At 37.6% G+C, this 16,992-nt stretch overlaps 1 protein-coding gene across 1 annotated transcript in view; it reads left to right on the top strand.

Moving 5' to 3' along the window:
- The first annotated feature begins 1,055 nt into the window (after positions 1-1,055).
- The window catches only part of il1rapl2 (interleukin 1 receptor accessory protein-like 2), a 244,302-nt gene continuing 228,365 nt past the window's right edge, over positions 1,056-16,992 (top strand). The window contains exon 1 of the mRNA XM_072663356.1: positions 1,056-1,770. The gene's annotated coding sequence lies outside the window, so the exon portion shown is untranslated. The remainder of the gene's footprint in view (positions 1,771-16,992) is intronic.

Raw genomic sequence — 16,992 nt, 5'->3', positions numbered from 1 at the left:
TTTTAGCTTTGAATATTTCAATTTTATTCCCATTTATTCCAGTTCATTCCCATAATTACCCATTTATTTCCGGGGTAAATTTATTTGTATTGTTATGGTACATTGATGATATAGTGCCTTTAAATGATCCAATATTTCCTGTTAATTCTAATACATTTCCATAATTTGCCAAAGTTCACAAAATTTAGATTGAAAGTTTACATTTTGGAATATTTCCAAAGTTCCTAAACTAAAGTTCCAATGGACAGCTATCTGTAATTTACTGGAAATTTATCAGACATTTTCCACTGTTTTGCAACCCTACAAACCCTACTGAAACTACTCCTGTGTACATCATTTTATTTTTAACCAGGAATTGCATGTTGGAGAAAGGGCAGAACAGAAATTGTCCTTACTAATTGTTTTTTATAAAGTTTTGCTTTTAGGGAAACTTCAGGGTGGACCCTCTCCCCTTAACACTGTATGTGACTTGTTTAATGACAAACTTGAACTGGTTAGGCTGTTCTACCAGTGTGAACAACCTGACTGAGCTGACCAAGCAGCAAGTCAACAAGGTAAGTGTGACCAAAATGACCAAGCTGGTCGACCAGCATAACGGGCCTGATCACACTGGTCCAACAGTGTGTGAACTTTGATCAAATTGGTCAACCAGATTGGTCGAGTTGGTTATGCTGATAGACCAGCTAGTCCATCAAACAAACTCTTCTGCTCTCCTGGTCAACCAGCTTAACCAGCAATCTTACTTCTCAACCCCTTTTACCACCAAGGACCATCTTGGAAAGCTGGATTTGTATGCAGCAGTATTATTGTTTAAGCAAAACACTTATATTAGCTTTAGCACTTCAGCATGCAACGTGATATTGCCCATCACCGAACTCCGAATGAGTTGAAACTTTATTCGCATGACCACACGGAGGCAGTAAGTAGTCTGCTTTTTTGTATGTGTTTATATATATATATATATATATATTTCTCAAAGTGTTGCAGCAAACGTTGTTCGACTGGGATATCTAGATATATAGAGATAGAGAGACTGAAGGGTGCAGTTCAAGACAAGCTATAAGGCCAATAACAGAGTTCATTGAATCCTGCCCGGATCCAATTGCATTCGCTGCACGGGGCTGTTTTCCAGCGGTTTGGTGCTGGAGAGCTTAGCACGATGTGTGCGCCATGAAAAAAGAGGAAGAGGAGGAAGAGGGGAGTGGGGAGGCAGAGGGCTGTTTGGGGATTGGAAACTCGCGAGGAGCATCATCTTCATCGATCGCTCTAGCTTGCGCCACCGCGCACCTCATCACACGTGGTGCGCCTCCAACGGAACGGGAGTGATTCAGAGGCGTAACACGGGAGAAGAAGGAGGCAGCTGATAGCCTACCACCCCCTCCTCCCTCCCTTCCCATCACCACCCCCAGGTGCTGGACTCCGGAAAATGGAAGTTATTTTTGGACGTCCAAAGTAGCCCAGCCAGTGCATGCGATCCTACGGCGGGAACGACAAACAGACGACCGAGCGCAGAAGTTAAGAGTTTTTAAAAGAGCTTCGCTGTCCGCCCACCAAGAAAACGACTACTGCAATCAGTCCGGAATATTCAGCTTCATACATTCAAGCTAGTTCAATTAACAGATAACCTTTCTTTTGAGCCACCATCCGCGTAAATCGTTTTACTGTTATCACGCGGGGCGCCCAAAATGCTGAAAATACCAAATATGAAGCGTGACTGAAGCGGTGGAAATTACTCGTGAAGAAGAGGAAGAGCACTTCGACCAAATCTGAGTGAGTGAACTCTCTCACATATCTGTCTCGTACAGCCTAATAGTCGTGGTTTATTTCATGCACATTTGCACTGCATATGTGTTCTTAAATCAGACTTTAAGTATAGCCTAAAGAAACAGTCAGCGTAGGCGAGTCATGTTGTTCTGGCCTGTTCGATGCAGTAAACGAGATTTTTTCACTTTGTTAGAGATCTGAATGAAGTGTCAGATTCCTGTTCTACACTTCTCTTCTCACCCCCTCAAACCTATAACATATACGTATATGTAGAGTTTAGCTCTATCTGACACCCTCAGGAAGCAGGTGGATGCCTGCCTGCTTGTTAAAGACCCTGTATTAGTGTTCCGTCACATCCACACAAGCGCTCAAGGAACTACACTAATAGTCGCCATTGGCATTGAAGACCCCCTTAGCTAACGAGCGATCGATTTGGATGTGTTCGTGTAGTAGAAACGGCAGTTACTTGTACAGTTACAGGTACTTGACACTTCGTGTCCATTGGGATTACATTACTTTTAATTAATTCACTGTATCCACGACAGTTATCGCCTGTTTAAGAGGGTAAAGGCAGTTCCCTATTCTGTGATCAACATTAAAACAACAAAAAATGTACATTATCTGTGCGAAAGCTGCTTTAATTGATGCCTGAAAGCGGTTTCGATTTATCCAATATGCGGGTGGTAGGGTGGCTATCGACTCTAGGCGAACTGTGAAAAGACAGTGAAAGTATGTTTTTCCCTGTTCAGTGCAATATCCAACACCTGCACTCCAGTGCAGTTTGAAGTAGCCATAACTTGTCCATAGAAGGATTATGTGCCACCAGACATTTCTCTGCTAGGTCCGAATCATGTTGGGATTTTGTTCTGGAATTAGTCACAGATTACAGTCCTAAAAGGAGAAAAATGTCTGAAAACGTCACTAGAGTATATCTAGAGGATTTGCCTTTGCCTAAAACAACAAGGAAGTCCAATGATTTTTTTTTCAGTAAAATCCAACACACACAGAAATGTAAGTCTTTATAAAAAGTATATCTCAAGTATATCAAAGTATATAGTCACTTAGAGTCATTTATACATTTATCTGTACTTTTGTTTCACAATAAATCAACAACCAGTAATAGATATAAAAAGTTTAGTTGGGGCCAGTCCTTCTGTGCCCGAGACCTATTTCTGTTTCTCCATAGTACTTAATATCAAATACTGCTCTAACCCTGGGAGAGAAAGTAAAGTTTGGGCTGCAATAGCTCTTTGTCATGCCCCAGTTCTCTGCTTCTGGCCAGAGATATGACACTAAGTTGTTACATTTATCATGCTATTTCCCACTCCCAATTTATACATTGCATGGTAACATAGCCTTGTTTAACTTCATAAATGTAGTGTCTGTTGTATTCCAAGTTACCATTCATTATTTATTGTACTGAATTTTTGAAGGCAAAAATGATGGAATGGATTACTTAGCACTGTGAAGTGTTAAGATTGTCTTGGAGATTTAGGATGGCAAATGGTTTAATATACTCCTCAATAATATTTTGGACTGAAACAAAGTATATAAAAAATGAATTACATCCATCAGAAAAAGCCTTTTGTCCCTTATGTGTGATGAGGAGCAGTAGCTTGTTTGGTCTGATGCAGCTTCACTTGAAGACCTGCATGTATGCAACTCTTATTTAAGAACTTCAATCAATGGTTTTCATGCACAATTTATAACAACGCCTTGTTTTACAAACAGTTCTTATTTTGTGATAGTTCCAAATAATTTTGCTTTCACTTTATTTCACTCACTGAGTGAAATAAAGTGAACTCAACTTTCACTCATCTTTCTCTTCATATGTTCAAAGGCTTGTTGCTATAACTTTCATATTGTTTTTAGGTTAGCTCTTTATAGATGTTATGTCATTGTTGTCGTGATCCATGCATGGAAGTGTTATAGGTTGTAATAGCCCACTGTAAATAATCTCTGGACGGAAGGAGATGGAGTAGAAGTAAAATCAAGGGAGTTAACCTTCCATGTTCTGGAGAAAGCATCTTTGCACCATTCCCATGTGACAGTGGCTGCAATGCTTCCTCAGGAAAAAAATGGTGGCTAAATGAAAACAGATGGCGGCGCCAATCCCCGCGCGGTCGCTGCTTCGCTTCCGCCGCGACCATTTATCACCGTCAGGCCCCTTCATCATAAAGACCTTACCCCCTTAAAGGAAAAGAGCCCTGCAAAAAAATGTAATTTGCGACTATGAATGGAGCTCTTTTAGAGCTTATTGTCAGCACCTAAAACCAGGTTGAAATGAGTTTCCACCAGCAGCTTTTATTGTTGCATTAATAGGCAGCAGGGCCTGCACAGCAGAGCGGAAATGCGTTTTGCGTTTTTCTGCATGGTAATTGAAATGTAGTTGTCATTAGGAAGACCCTTTTCAGCTGGGAACGCTCGGCAAACCAGCAGCGGTTTGGAAGAAGGAGTTGTTTGTGTAAACATAAATCAGCACCAAAGTGCTGGGAGATTCCTCGTTGTGCGAGGCCTAGCACTCCAGTGAACATGGTAATAGCTTTAACCAGGGGCTGAATGGATTTATTTGCATAAATATTGTAAGCAGGTTTTTATAATTAAGTTTTACAACTGCAAATCCAGTTTTGAAGCATGCTCATAAGATCGCTGTACAGGCATAATCAAAAGGCTTGAAAAGGAAGAGGTTACTTAGCATTTAAATGGTCTGCGCTGAGGTTGGAGGAGGAGGGCAAGGAGGAGGGGGGATAAATATTTGGAGGATAGGTCTTTCATGGGTGTCGGACATTGTCAACAAATGAGGCAGTTTCAGAGGCTGTGTAGTAAAGATGCTGAGGTAAACTGAAGCTGTTCAATTGTCAGGAAAGGTCTGGAGGATGAGCAATGCTGTGCATTCAATTTGGCTGTGTCACACAAGGATAACTTACAGGGACACGCTTTTACATTCTAGGGAATGGGTCCTGATCTTGGCAAAATAAATAAAAATGTATAGTGTAGAGATAGCACCAATATGATACCAAATGGCAATATTGAGCTGATCTTAGCAGAATATTGTACCTCTCTACTGTACTGTTCTGTTCTGAATAACTGTGCTGAATGCCTAAAATGTAAGTACATTTGCTGATTTTAGAGCAAAAAAGGATGCTAATTGGGAACTTTCTGCAGGAATCATCCAGTTTTGATAACATTGTATTAGTTATTTTGAATGATTATTCCATCTCCTTGTTTTCATGCTACAGATTTTTTTTCTAGTTGCACTTACCCCTGCCAAGAAGACTATGCTGAACTCCTGACCTGCAGATGATGAAAAAGTGGATTTATAACCTACTGGCTATTAAAGTATTTTTCTAGAATGGAAAGAATAAGGGGCAAAACCTTTAGAGAAGGAAAAAATATGGTTTCTGCAGGAGATCTGCTGTAATATCCAGCATAAAAACGTATCTACTGGATATTGTGGGACATGTTGCACTATATGTCCTCGGGTCATGGCAGAAAATAGTGTTGTAAGTAAGTAATTGGACAATGACACAACTCTTGTTGTTTTGGATCTAGCACAGTGGTTCTCAGTTTATGTCCTGGAGTACCACTGCTCTGCTGACTCTTCACATGCTGCCCAACGTTTCTAAAAAAGATGTCTTATAATGATTTGAAACCTACCATTGCTCACCATGGACGAATGTCATGGCAAAATTTGAATTTTTGTGATTACTTTCGTGACTCCTTTGAGCTGCTCTTTTTTTGGGGCAGAATTAATGTACATTATACGTTTGTAAACAAGAATGCACAAATTTTACATTTTGTGGGGTTTTGCAATGAACACGGCATCAGATTTTTACATACAGGGTCATGGTTAAAAATATACATACATTTACTTAGATTATTTATTCAGTGGTGTAGAAAACACCAAAATGTCCTTTTTGTCAAGGAAAAGGCATTTTAGGCTCTTTAACTTTCTGTTAGTGATCATGATTAACTACAGTTTGGAGCTTCTCTGTGACCACATAAAAAGTGTTTGTTTGACAGCACTCATTAGATTAACACACAAAACACAGAGTTATACTTTTGGAATGGCTTTCCCAATGTCCTCATTTCAACCCTATCAAAATATGTAGACTGTGATTAAAATGTGGGTCGTTCTTGTAATTACAGCTTGTTTTTTCTGTAATGAGGGTAATCCTCATTTCAACCCTATCAAAATATGTAGACTGTGATTAAAATGTGGGTCGGTACCTAGAAACTCTCAAATTTTGCTAATATAAAATGTCAAATATTCAACCACAATTCTGCCAGAAGCTTGGTGATGGCTACCAAAAGTATCTGGTAAAAGTGCAAACTGCTAATGGACATTTAACCAAATATTATTTGTGCTGTATGTCTGTTTTGATTCTGTATGTATTTATGTATTTAGATCTTGTGTTGATTTCAGAAACTCCCTCGAAAAACACAGCTGCCCCGAAAAACACAGCTGCTATACTGTACTTTGTGGTTCGTTCTGTCATTAAAAAAGATAGATGAATTAAATGTCATGTCTTAGATTGACTGAATTTGGCAGCTGATGAAAGATCTTTCCCGGTTTGCTCAATTTGATGAGAGAGATATTTGACACAGAGTGACACTCAAAAGTTGTAGGCTAAAAAGTTAATAGCTGTAACCTTGCAACCATGAGGCGGCGCAAATTGGAAGTCAGTCATTGCAAGCTATAAATAACCACCAATGTGCCATGGGAAGCCTGCAGAGGGGGTAGCAATTAAGGGTGCGCATCACCAGACAAAACCCTTTTGCAACCTTTTCAGTGAAGTAAGCCAAGACCACTTTGACCCTTTGACCACAGGTCTGTTTGGAAAGGCAAACCCAGGAGCTCAGTTATGACTCATGAGTGGATTCATTAGATAAGTTATTAATCACCTGGTGTCAGGTAAGAATTTAATACTGTTAATATCAATTTGATATAATCACTGTTTATTAAAAACATTAGTTAAAATTCTAGACTAAATCTGTCTTTAATTGCTGAATTAATTTATAATTTATATACCAAAATAGATATCACACACCTTAAGTTTAGTTATATAATTATTTTCATAACCCAGTTGTGCTTGGCCTCAGATGACAAAGTGATAGCTGGACATCCTATAATTTTATATTATATTATTTGTTTATATAAAATAATATAATATTAAACATAAATAATACATTTTATTATTTAAGCCGTCGTAGAATAGGTGGACGGTATGGCAAAAAAGCATGACCCAATATTTTACATTTTCACAATATAAGATATGTATTAAAATATTTTGACACAGACAAAATACACTTATACATTTTTTAAGGTTTACCTAATTTAAAACAATTAGACAGGTCTACCTATCTTGTTTGTGTAAATAACATGCTGTTCATCAGTGTTCTGTAAGTCTATAGGTAAGAGGAACATATTATGTATTGCAATAACAGTTATAGATTATCTATATATATACTCCCTCCATGTCTGACTACTGGTATGATATTCTTACTATAGAATGCTGTATTGCATTTAAGCCAGATATAACAGGAACCCAATCTTGCAATGAGTCCACTATTTACTCATCAGTCCACAGAACACGTTGTCATCAAGGTATTTTTGGTTAATTGTGTTTATGTTCCACTTGGTTAGCAATGTTTTTCACCTGGTAACTCTACTATTAATACTGTTTTTGCCTCTGTTCAATGGTGGAATCAAAAATGCTGACCACATCTGCATTGAGCAAGACTTTCAGTTCCTTAGATGCTCATCTATGTTCTTTTCTAACATACTGACAAAGTCATCACTTTGCCTTTGCAGGAATTGTAATAGGCCAGCCACTCATAGGAAGACTGAACACTGTTACAAACTTAAACATTATTTTGTGTTTACTCAGGTTGTCTTATATATATATTTTATTTAATTTAAAGAAAATGATTCAGTGTGACAGAACATTTTGGAATTCTAATTTGGAAATCTCAAGTTTTACTATAAATGATAATATTAAAGCTATGGTGTAGCTATTGTGTATGTGTATAATCTGTAAATGAAACATATTAGGTCCATATGGGAAAGTAATGGTGACAGTTTTTTTCATTGGGGAATAAACTTAAGGGCTCCATATGCAGCAACATTAACTATGTACGTTCTTGTAATTACAGCTTGTTTTTTCTGTAATGAGGGTAATCATAGTGATTCACCAGCAAATAAATAAATGTGTGGAATTTCCATTGCAGACCAACATTAGAACCACTTAATAACGTGTTGGGAAAATTATTCTAAGGGGGTGTTTGGTTATGGTATATTCTACAAGTATTGATATACAAGTATTTTTAGTATTTAGGGAAAACAACTAATATCCCTACCCATATACACAAACACACTTTATTATGAAATACTGAAGTACTTTGAAAATACTGGGATAATAATAAGCACACATATATACACAAACATTTTTGTCTTTTACCGTGAGTTTTGAGGCCATAAAATCTTATAATTTGAGATATTCTCCAACGTTATCAGTTTTTCTTTCTATTTTTCATGAACTTTTGTTGTTGGTACATTGAAAAATGTGGTTTGAAAATTTAATATAAAAAACTATGTCATAATATTTCATCCACATTTGGCTATTCAAACTGGACATTGACCCAAAACACACACCAAAGGTGGCTGTGATATAGATGAAGCATACTTTAAGCTTTTGGAATAGCCTGACCTCACCCCTATCAAAATGATGTGGACTGTTAGGTCTGTGCCAGGAATCCAACACATTTATTTGAACGCTACCAATTCTGCCAAGAAGAGTGATCAAATATCCAACCAGAATTCTGCCGAAGCCTTCTTTAGGAAGATGCATCTTGACCTGATGCTTCTGGTAGCCACATAAATAATGACTGTTTGTAAAATTCCAACTACAACTGTATATCTTTTCAGAAGTGGATGTCTGTAGGTTTATAAATGAGAAATAATATTGGTGCTGTTTTTTGTAGCTTTCTGTGAGCATCATGCCACTAGAAGCATGTAAAAATTGAAGTCATGCAAAAATGTACAAAGATTATAGTTACATGAATTTTTAATTCTGTGTGGCAGACTTTAAAAGTTCCATACAATACCACTTTAGATAAAAGTTTTCCATGCCAGTGATCTATAAGAACTCCACACATAAGCTAACTAAGGAATAGTTGAGAGTTACACTTTTGTTAAACTTGTAACTGCTACAGCGTCTTTAACAGCATCCTCACACCTCAAACGTACGAGCCAGATCACAATCTCCTAATGGAAATATCACCTATTGTTTCACATATGGCTCACTGAGACATTCATTTCATATCCAAGTTACAGATATTTTAGGACTAATGAAGCAGACCTAACAACAATCCTGTAGCACTCTGTTTACACTCATTTCGCCCACCACACGTTTTCCTTTTGCATCCGAATTTGAAGTAGGCTTTTGCACAACCTTCTCCGGGTATTCCATCTGCTGCCTTGTTGGCTGTTACTTCTTCTACTTGGCTGAGTGGAGGGGTGCTGAGGAGCGAGGGAAGCAATCTGTGTGGCTCTCCCCCAGTCGCCCGAGACCCAACAGGGAGGAAGCTTACTGCAGAAGTGTTTGCCATGAATAATTTTCAAACACCTTGTTTCTGCTCGTTTGCTTCCATCATTAGGAGAAACTATTCCAGCTAAGGGGCAGCTGAAGGTTTAACTGAAAAAGAGACCTTATAAATAATATGCAAATCTTTGTTATTTCCTGTCACTGTAATTGACTGTGGGATACAGGATACAGTGTTTTTCAGTTCTGTGATTATATACTATCTGCATTTGCAATCATATGAAGATAGCTATTATGGTATATTGTTACTGCAGTGACGCACTCAAGTGAAAGAGAAAATATGGTCTACTCAGTCACTTGATTACTACTAGATTGGTTTTCATAGTATGTTGTACAAGGCGAGTAAGTGATGGGGTAGGAATGTAATATTGTGATACTTGAATATTGTGATAATACACAGTATTTGCAATTGTCCACAGTGCACCAGCACAGCAGTAGTGCTACAAAAAAAAACAACACCAAAAAACCCAAACAAACCCAATGCATCTTGATGCCTATTTTTCAATACAGAATTGTTTTTTCTTGCTGTTTGACTTTTGGTACTTTTTAAGCAATTCTTAGTGTTCTTGGTGTCTCTTTTCTAGTTAAATCCCCTACTACATTCTGCTACCGCTCAGCCATATCTGCACCCATGTGGCTCTCATTCACTGCTCTTGTTTGAAGCACATGAGACACTAGCTGCCACTCAATCATGATAAAATGTGCAGTTATGATGACACAAGATTTTGTGGCAATAAATGTCCACGCATGACATTTCACAGCAATCCTACCGTTCTTTTTCAGTGGTTTTAGAACTTCCATTTTTACAACACTTGGTTGTAGTTGCTGCCAACGAGAGGACCATCGAGCAAGTGATGTCTAAGCTTCCACACAAACTTGGCAAATACTCTCACCAAGGATTTGAGTCTGTATCCAGTGGAAAAGATTAGTATGGTTTCTCAGGTTTGTTGTGTTTCCATAATATTTTAGTTAGCTTTTAATGCAGTGGGTGCAGATTTCATGCTCATCCATGTGTCTCTTTTAGGTCAAAAAAAGAAATTTTACCCCCACATGTAATATATATCCATACAATTGGGCGGGAAAAAAAATTACCCACATTGTTATAGTCCTTTTTTAAAAGCGGCACCAATTGTTTTTTAGTCTATTTCAAGTTTTATCACATGATATATCATGTATCATGATTTTTTTTAATATTGTTGCCAAGCTCTACACCAAACTGACCACATTTAGCCCAAAACCTGTTTTCTTATTAGAGCCATTTAGTCACGGTTTGCACCAGAGGCCAGGGCAACAGTTTGTTTAATAATAGTGTGAATGTGTGAGCGTATCCCTTGCTCATTTTGTATTCCTTGATGACTCACACATTTGGTCATCTGCTAATGGTACAGTAATTACAAATTTCCGCACTTGCTCATGGCTATGACAAATCAGTTGAATTTGGATCTTGCTACCGCTACTTGTTACCATGTGGTATTAACATAAACATTGACCAAGTCAAGTCATAGAATAAAACACAGTTGATGTAACATAAAAGTGTGTCATAATGCACCATACCACAGGTAGTTAAGCTGTAGCTGTAAGGAGTCATTCCATATGCCAACACTCATTTTGCACCCCACCCCCATACAAACAGTGCAGATTAGCCTCTCTGAGTTAGGTGGATAGTGGGTTCAGGAGCCTGCTGGCTGTGATTTTATTAGAGCTGGCTTAATGGTGTCACGGTGGCTTTCTGCTTTACCTCTGTCACCTGGATACGGATGTCCAAGTCTGCCATTCAGCTGGAAAGTGCTGCACTCTGGGCATTTCGCAGAGGCTAATTGTGTGCATTCAGCAAGATTGCAGTGAACACAGAATCCAGCAATTTTACTGTTTTTTTGTCACTATGAACAAGTATGATAGTATTTAATGGGGGGGGGGGGGTAACAATGTATGAATACATGATAACGCATCAATTTGCATAAACTTAAATATTGAGTCAGGTATACACACAGGTATTCAAACATTCTTGAGCTGTTTTTAAAAGCATAAAGGTTAACATGTTATTTTTATTGCCTGTATTGTTGTATACCTATCACTGATGTGTACACTGTATGTCTTTTGTACCTAAAGTTCCTTTAGATGAGAAAGTACTGAATTGAGTTTAAAAAGGCTTATCTATCACACCTATAATCTACAATATGTAAAATCAGCAACAAAATCTGCAGTAAATAGGGATAAATCTATTTATCATTGGACAGACAAGGGAGGTGTGTCCACAGCAATACCAAGGGTGAGATAATTGTTACTAGAGCCATGTAATCATTCCTGGCTACTAATCAAGTGATTGAATGTATAATAGTAGGCATTGATTTTCTTTTATGTCTGAGCTTGTGTGTGGGTGGGAGTTGGCTATGGATGGTCTTGCAAACTGTCATGGTAAAAAAATCAATGTCAAGCTTTTATCTCTTCCGGATGCACAAGGCCACTTCATGTGCTCTTTTCAAATACATTCGTGATCAGTCATTTACATAATTTGCCTATGTATAAAAGGCATACCTTTATTATATTTCATCCTTGATTAATAAACCCCAGATGACAATGTTTTTATATTTATAGGACCATTTCTGTTGGTCTAGTCATCATTAAATTTAGACACAATGTAAGTGACAACTGCATTACATTTGTCACATTATGTCAAAAAGGGATTTGCGAGTAAGAAACATGCATTGGAGCTTGTATGGGGAGGTAAACTCAGGAGTACATTGGAGAGGAGTTCAGTGCGGCTTGAAGGTGGTGCATTAAGCTGTGCCCCCTGTGGTTGAGATGAATGGCAGGTAAAAGAAGGGGACGGTGTGGTGGTGGGTGCAATGTATATAATAATAATATATATAATGATTTGTTTTTTCTCCCCATTTGGTACTGCCAATTAACCCACCCTAGCACTAGCAATGCTCCCAACACTAGGAGGGTAAGGAGCTAACACGTCTCCTTTGATATATGCAAGGTCAGGCCCATCTTTTTGAACATGGCAGCTGCCACTGCGTCCCCAGCTCCAACGCTTTAAGAGAGATTAGGGTACAGAGAGCGGCATCTATCCACTAGGAGAGAACATGACCATTCTACCACTGAGGATTCAAACTCACAACCCCCGGGCCATTATGAAAGTGCATGTTTCCACTGAAACACCCAGAGGCCCCATTTCTACGTTGTCTTCTTTAAGCTTGTTAAAATTGGGATTCATACATTTAACAGTACTGGAGAGAGGTTGCCAGCATCCCTAGATTTGTGACATTATCTGTCACTACAGATACGTGTGCCTGTGTATCTTCTGCATTATTATTATTGACATTTCTTTTTAATAATCTGAGAGTAAAATACAGAACCTTGTGGTACACCAACGAGATGTGTTAAAAATGAGGGTTTTTTTATGTTAGCAATAGTAAATGTACTGAAACAAACACAATAGTTATCTGAAAGTGCAAAATGCCAACTTTGTTAAAATGTGTATAAATTATGGCTTTATGTGGTAGAGATACCAGACCAGGCAAATTATATTGCGAATAGTTATACAGATGGATAATAGATAGTTAAGGAGAATATATAGTTTTAGTTATGTAATTTCATATGTTCTACAGTTACAGCCCTTAATCTTGTGGTTGTTGCGGAAACGTATGCCATGATTACATTAAAAATACAAGATAATCATGCAGCCCTTAAAAAAAACATTGGTTTAGATCAGTAATTAAAAGATAAAAGATCATAACATGCATTAACAATAGGCTCTTTTGTTTAGTTTTTTTAGTTACAGTAGAATATACTACACTGGAATGCTTGTGATTATTATTAAGGTTTGGAGAGAGAATTTACAGTTTATGTCAGCTTTATTTACCTCTGTGTACCTGTTCTCACATTATATTTGGCTGACTGCTTTCTTATAGTAATGTTCCAGTTCACTTTTTCATTTATTGCATGAAGTTGTTAAAATGGGGATTTACACAGTACATGATTTGTCTTTTTCAACTGTTTTACTCCACAGTTACTTATAAAACTAGCCAGCAACTATGTAATATATGGCAGCAGAGTGACATGAGCGCATTATTTAAATGAAATAAGTTCCTAACTGATGAGATTAAATAATGATGACAGTAAGACTAACTGCCACTTTCCAGTTTTCAGATCCATTATATCGTATTTCTTCTTATCCTCCAACTAGGCCCTTTAGTTATCGGGTATGTGGGATGTCATGATGTGTGCGCATGTTGGGGTGGGTAAGAAGGCATAGTATACCCTCCACTACTGACTGACAATAGATGTTTTGTAATTCTCACTCAATTTTCACTATTACATGCATGGTACAATGATGATGAGAACAACTGATGTTTATTATAAATGTAAGCAGTTTTTGTCCAGAGGGTTGTATTTCCCTAAGGACACACAAACACACACACGCACACATACAAAGCCAACTAGGATGTCAGTAATGCTTACGCTGAAATAGAAATGATTTTGCTGAACAGGAAACACCACTGTAACTTTGTAAGAATACTCTAGTGTTTTTCTGACCTAATTACCTTGGACCATAATTTTCCTAGAACAGTACAGGAAACTTGTTGATATAATAGATGCCAGTGGGCAGCTCAGGGCAACACATCATGATTATTGTTTAGGGTTATCGACCATACAATATGGATGCGGCAGACAGAAACAAAGTTGAAAAATGCTGAAGTATTTCAATAAGATGACCCATTAGAAACGGAGATAGAGAGAGTGAGAGAGAGCATGTTGATGTTTTATTCTACATTTTTCCTTTGCATGCTAACGAGCGACTCACAAGAGCCTGCTAAGCGGCTGTTAATTGGTGTGACAGAGCTCTGTGGTGCTTCTATCTCTTCCTTCTTTTCCTTTTTTCATTGACTCTTATCCTCTCTCTCTTTCTCTCTTACTCTGGTGGGTTAAGTCTGGCATGGAATGAGGCCAGCCTGTGGCTTGCCCCCCCCCCCAGCGTTCTCACTTCATCTCCCTCCCTCCACCCAGCTCACAGCCCACAGCTACCATGGCTGGCACGAAAAGCCCCTTCTGGGTTACAAGCCTCAGAAACACAGACTCACAGCTGTAGTCCCTCATTCTCATCAGTTAGGAACTTAACACTGTGGCTAATATAGCAAACAGGTTAGTGTACTGTCTGCAGTGCAAATAGTGAGAACTATTCTGGCACACAGACAGATCGTATAGCGAATGCTTCTCAGTTATCTGTCCCCATCTAGGAAATGATCTGACACAAATGATTAGTGACCTTATCAACGCAAGCCTTATATGATAGATGAGAAGCTGCTGTATGGTATATATAAACTAATGAACTTTTCAGTTTATGCTAGTGCTGCTAGTGTACCAGTTTTGCAGCATTAGTTTTCTAACATTGTGCAAGAGCACCCTATTAGCCAGGACTGAACTCCTTAGGATTGCTTACCATTTAATGAAATCCCAACAAAACTGCTTTCAGTTGTTAGAATGTCTGCTTGAGATCAGGCTGTATGCATCAGTTTTCCCCTTGATTTCTTGTTGTTATTGTTGTTAACACTGCACCTTATGTTTGAGCACTACAGTACATTGTTTGCTGTTTTTCTCTTTATTTCTTTTGTTTTACATTTTACAGTGGTTATGTGCTTCATTTTCGGGCTATGATTTGAATACTTTGTGAACTACTAGTATTATTGTTATTATTATTATTATTATTAGTTAATAATATTAGTCAATAATATTATTGATATTATTAACAACAACAACAACAACAATAATAATAGGAAAAAGAAGAATATGTGGAGGTATACCTTGATTATGAGTACTGTCAATATTATCCATTATTATAATGATTTTTGCTTTGTTTTGTTTCAATCTGCTGGTTAGACCTAAAATTACTGTAATTTAGTTTATCTAATGCTTTTACCACTTTCTGCTTTTGGTTTATAAAGAGACAATTTTATACTTCTTTCTCTATGCACCAGTATATACCAGGAGATCTATAAGCATCAGTGTATCCATGTCTTTATTTGTGTAAGCCTTTGCATAAATGTCAGCCACTACCTGAAGCAAGCTGTAAAATACAGAGTGACACAGCTGTGTGTGTGTGCATATTTGTGCTGTTTCATTCTCTTTAATAGGATAATAGTCTTTATTTTTTTGTGACATTGAGAGAAAATTATTAAAAAAAGACAGCTTTCACTTAAAAACTAAATATTCCTTGTTACATTAGTTATGGTAAACAATATCATTAAAGTTAGGTTAAAGTATGGGCAACAAAAGTACACTCAAAAATTAAGGTTCTTCAAATGGGTCTTTGAGTGATACCATTAGGAATATCGGGATTGGGGGACGATCCAGACATTTGTAATGGATCGGGTATCAACTTTTAAAACCCAATCCACTTTAAATCATTGGATTTGTTCTGAATGCCCTCTGGGGTCCTCTAAATGCCATTCGCCAAAGAAGACTCTCAGCTGCCCCATGTGCAGCGAGGAACTCGAAAATTACTCTAAACATTTGTTGATTTGTGACCAGTTAACAGCCAAAACAAGGTTTAAGTTGTCCTCTTACCTGAACTTTCCATTCCACTTTAAATAATGTTGCAGTTAAATTCTGCTGTTGAAATGTGGTGTATGTGGTGCCAATCCAACAAATCCTAATTTAACAAAATTATTGTGTGTATGAAGAATATGCATTGGTTATAGTGCACAAGTACTAGATGCAAACCCAAGAATTATGTAGTTTTTGGCTTGCTTACTTTCAGCACCACTGTGCCTGGACAGCTCCACTGCTCTTAGCATAGCTTGATGGCTTGTTAAGAACTAATTATGGGACAGATGGACACAGACTGAAGTATTAAGTTTCTTGAAGTAAGCACAGCAGACAATACTCGTTTTTATCTGGTCTCGTTGCCTATTTATTTTTGTTTCTCAGGAACTGGTTAAAGGTTGCCATTTACTTTGCAAAGTCTGACTGCATGAAGAATTAGTAAGTGAAGAAGATAGTTTTGAAACACAACTCTCTTAAGCATTTTCAGATCCTTTTTTGTTCTCCATCCTTGGCAGCGTTGACTGTTCAAGTGAACTGTTGCCAAGCCTTATTTAGTGTGAATGAAGAAAAAAAGGGAGCGTGTCTCAGGATGATTTTGTTCTAAGCCTTGACTGAAATGTATTACTTTCAGTTGCTGCTCTAGCCAATTCCATGCTACATGAGCAGGCTAAAATAGTTTTGTGTTGCATCACAATAAGTGCTGTCTTAATGTATTGACATCAGCAATCAGTTTTGCTAAACACTTGTATGATAAACACAAGTATGTTAAAATCTTAGTCTTAGTACATATTTTTCAAATAACATACTTTGAACTCTTTGGCTGGATATGCATAATTTGTTATTGGAGAGATTGAGGTAATATGACAAAACAAATCAAACTGTAGCAATGCCTAAAATAATTTGTAAAATGCAGTTTTCTTGTAAGGAAGAAGTTTGTACATGCATGGAAAAGGGTTTAAGATTATCTAACAACAATTAGAACTCGTCGTTCCACTGTCTGCAAAATAATTTACAAGTGAAATTGCTGTTTTCTTTGACAGAGGAAACTTCATATTTCCTCTGTCAAATTTTCTTG

This window comes from Salminus brasiliensis, chromosome 19, assembly GCF_030463535.1.
Source record: "Salminus brasiliensis chromosome 19, fSalBra1.hap2, whole genome shotgun sequence".
Classification (NCBI taxonomy): Eukaryota; Metazoa; Chordata; class Actinopteri; order Characiformes; family Bryconidae; genus Salminus; species Salminus brasiliensis.
This window is presented reverse-complemented; position numbering and strand designations above follow the sequence as displayed.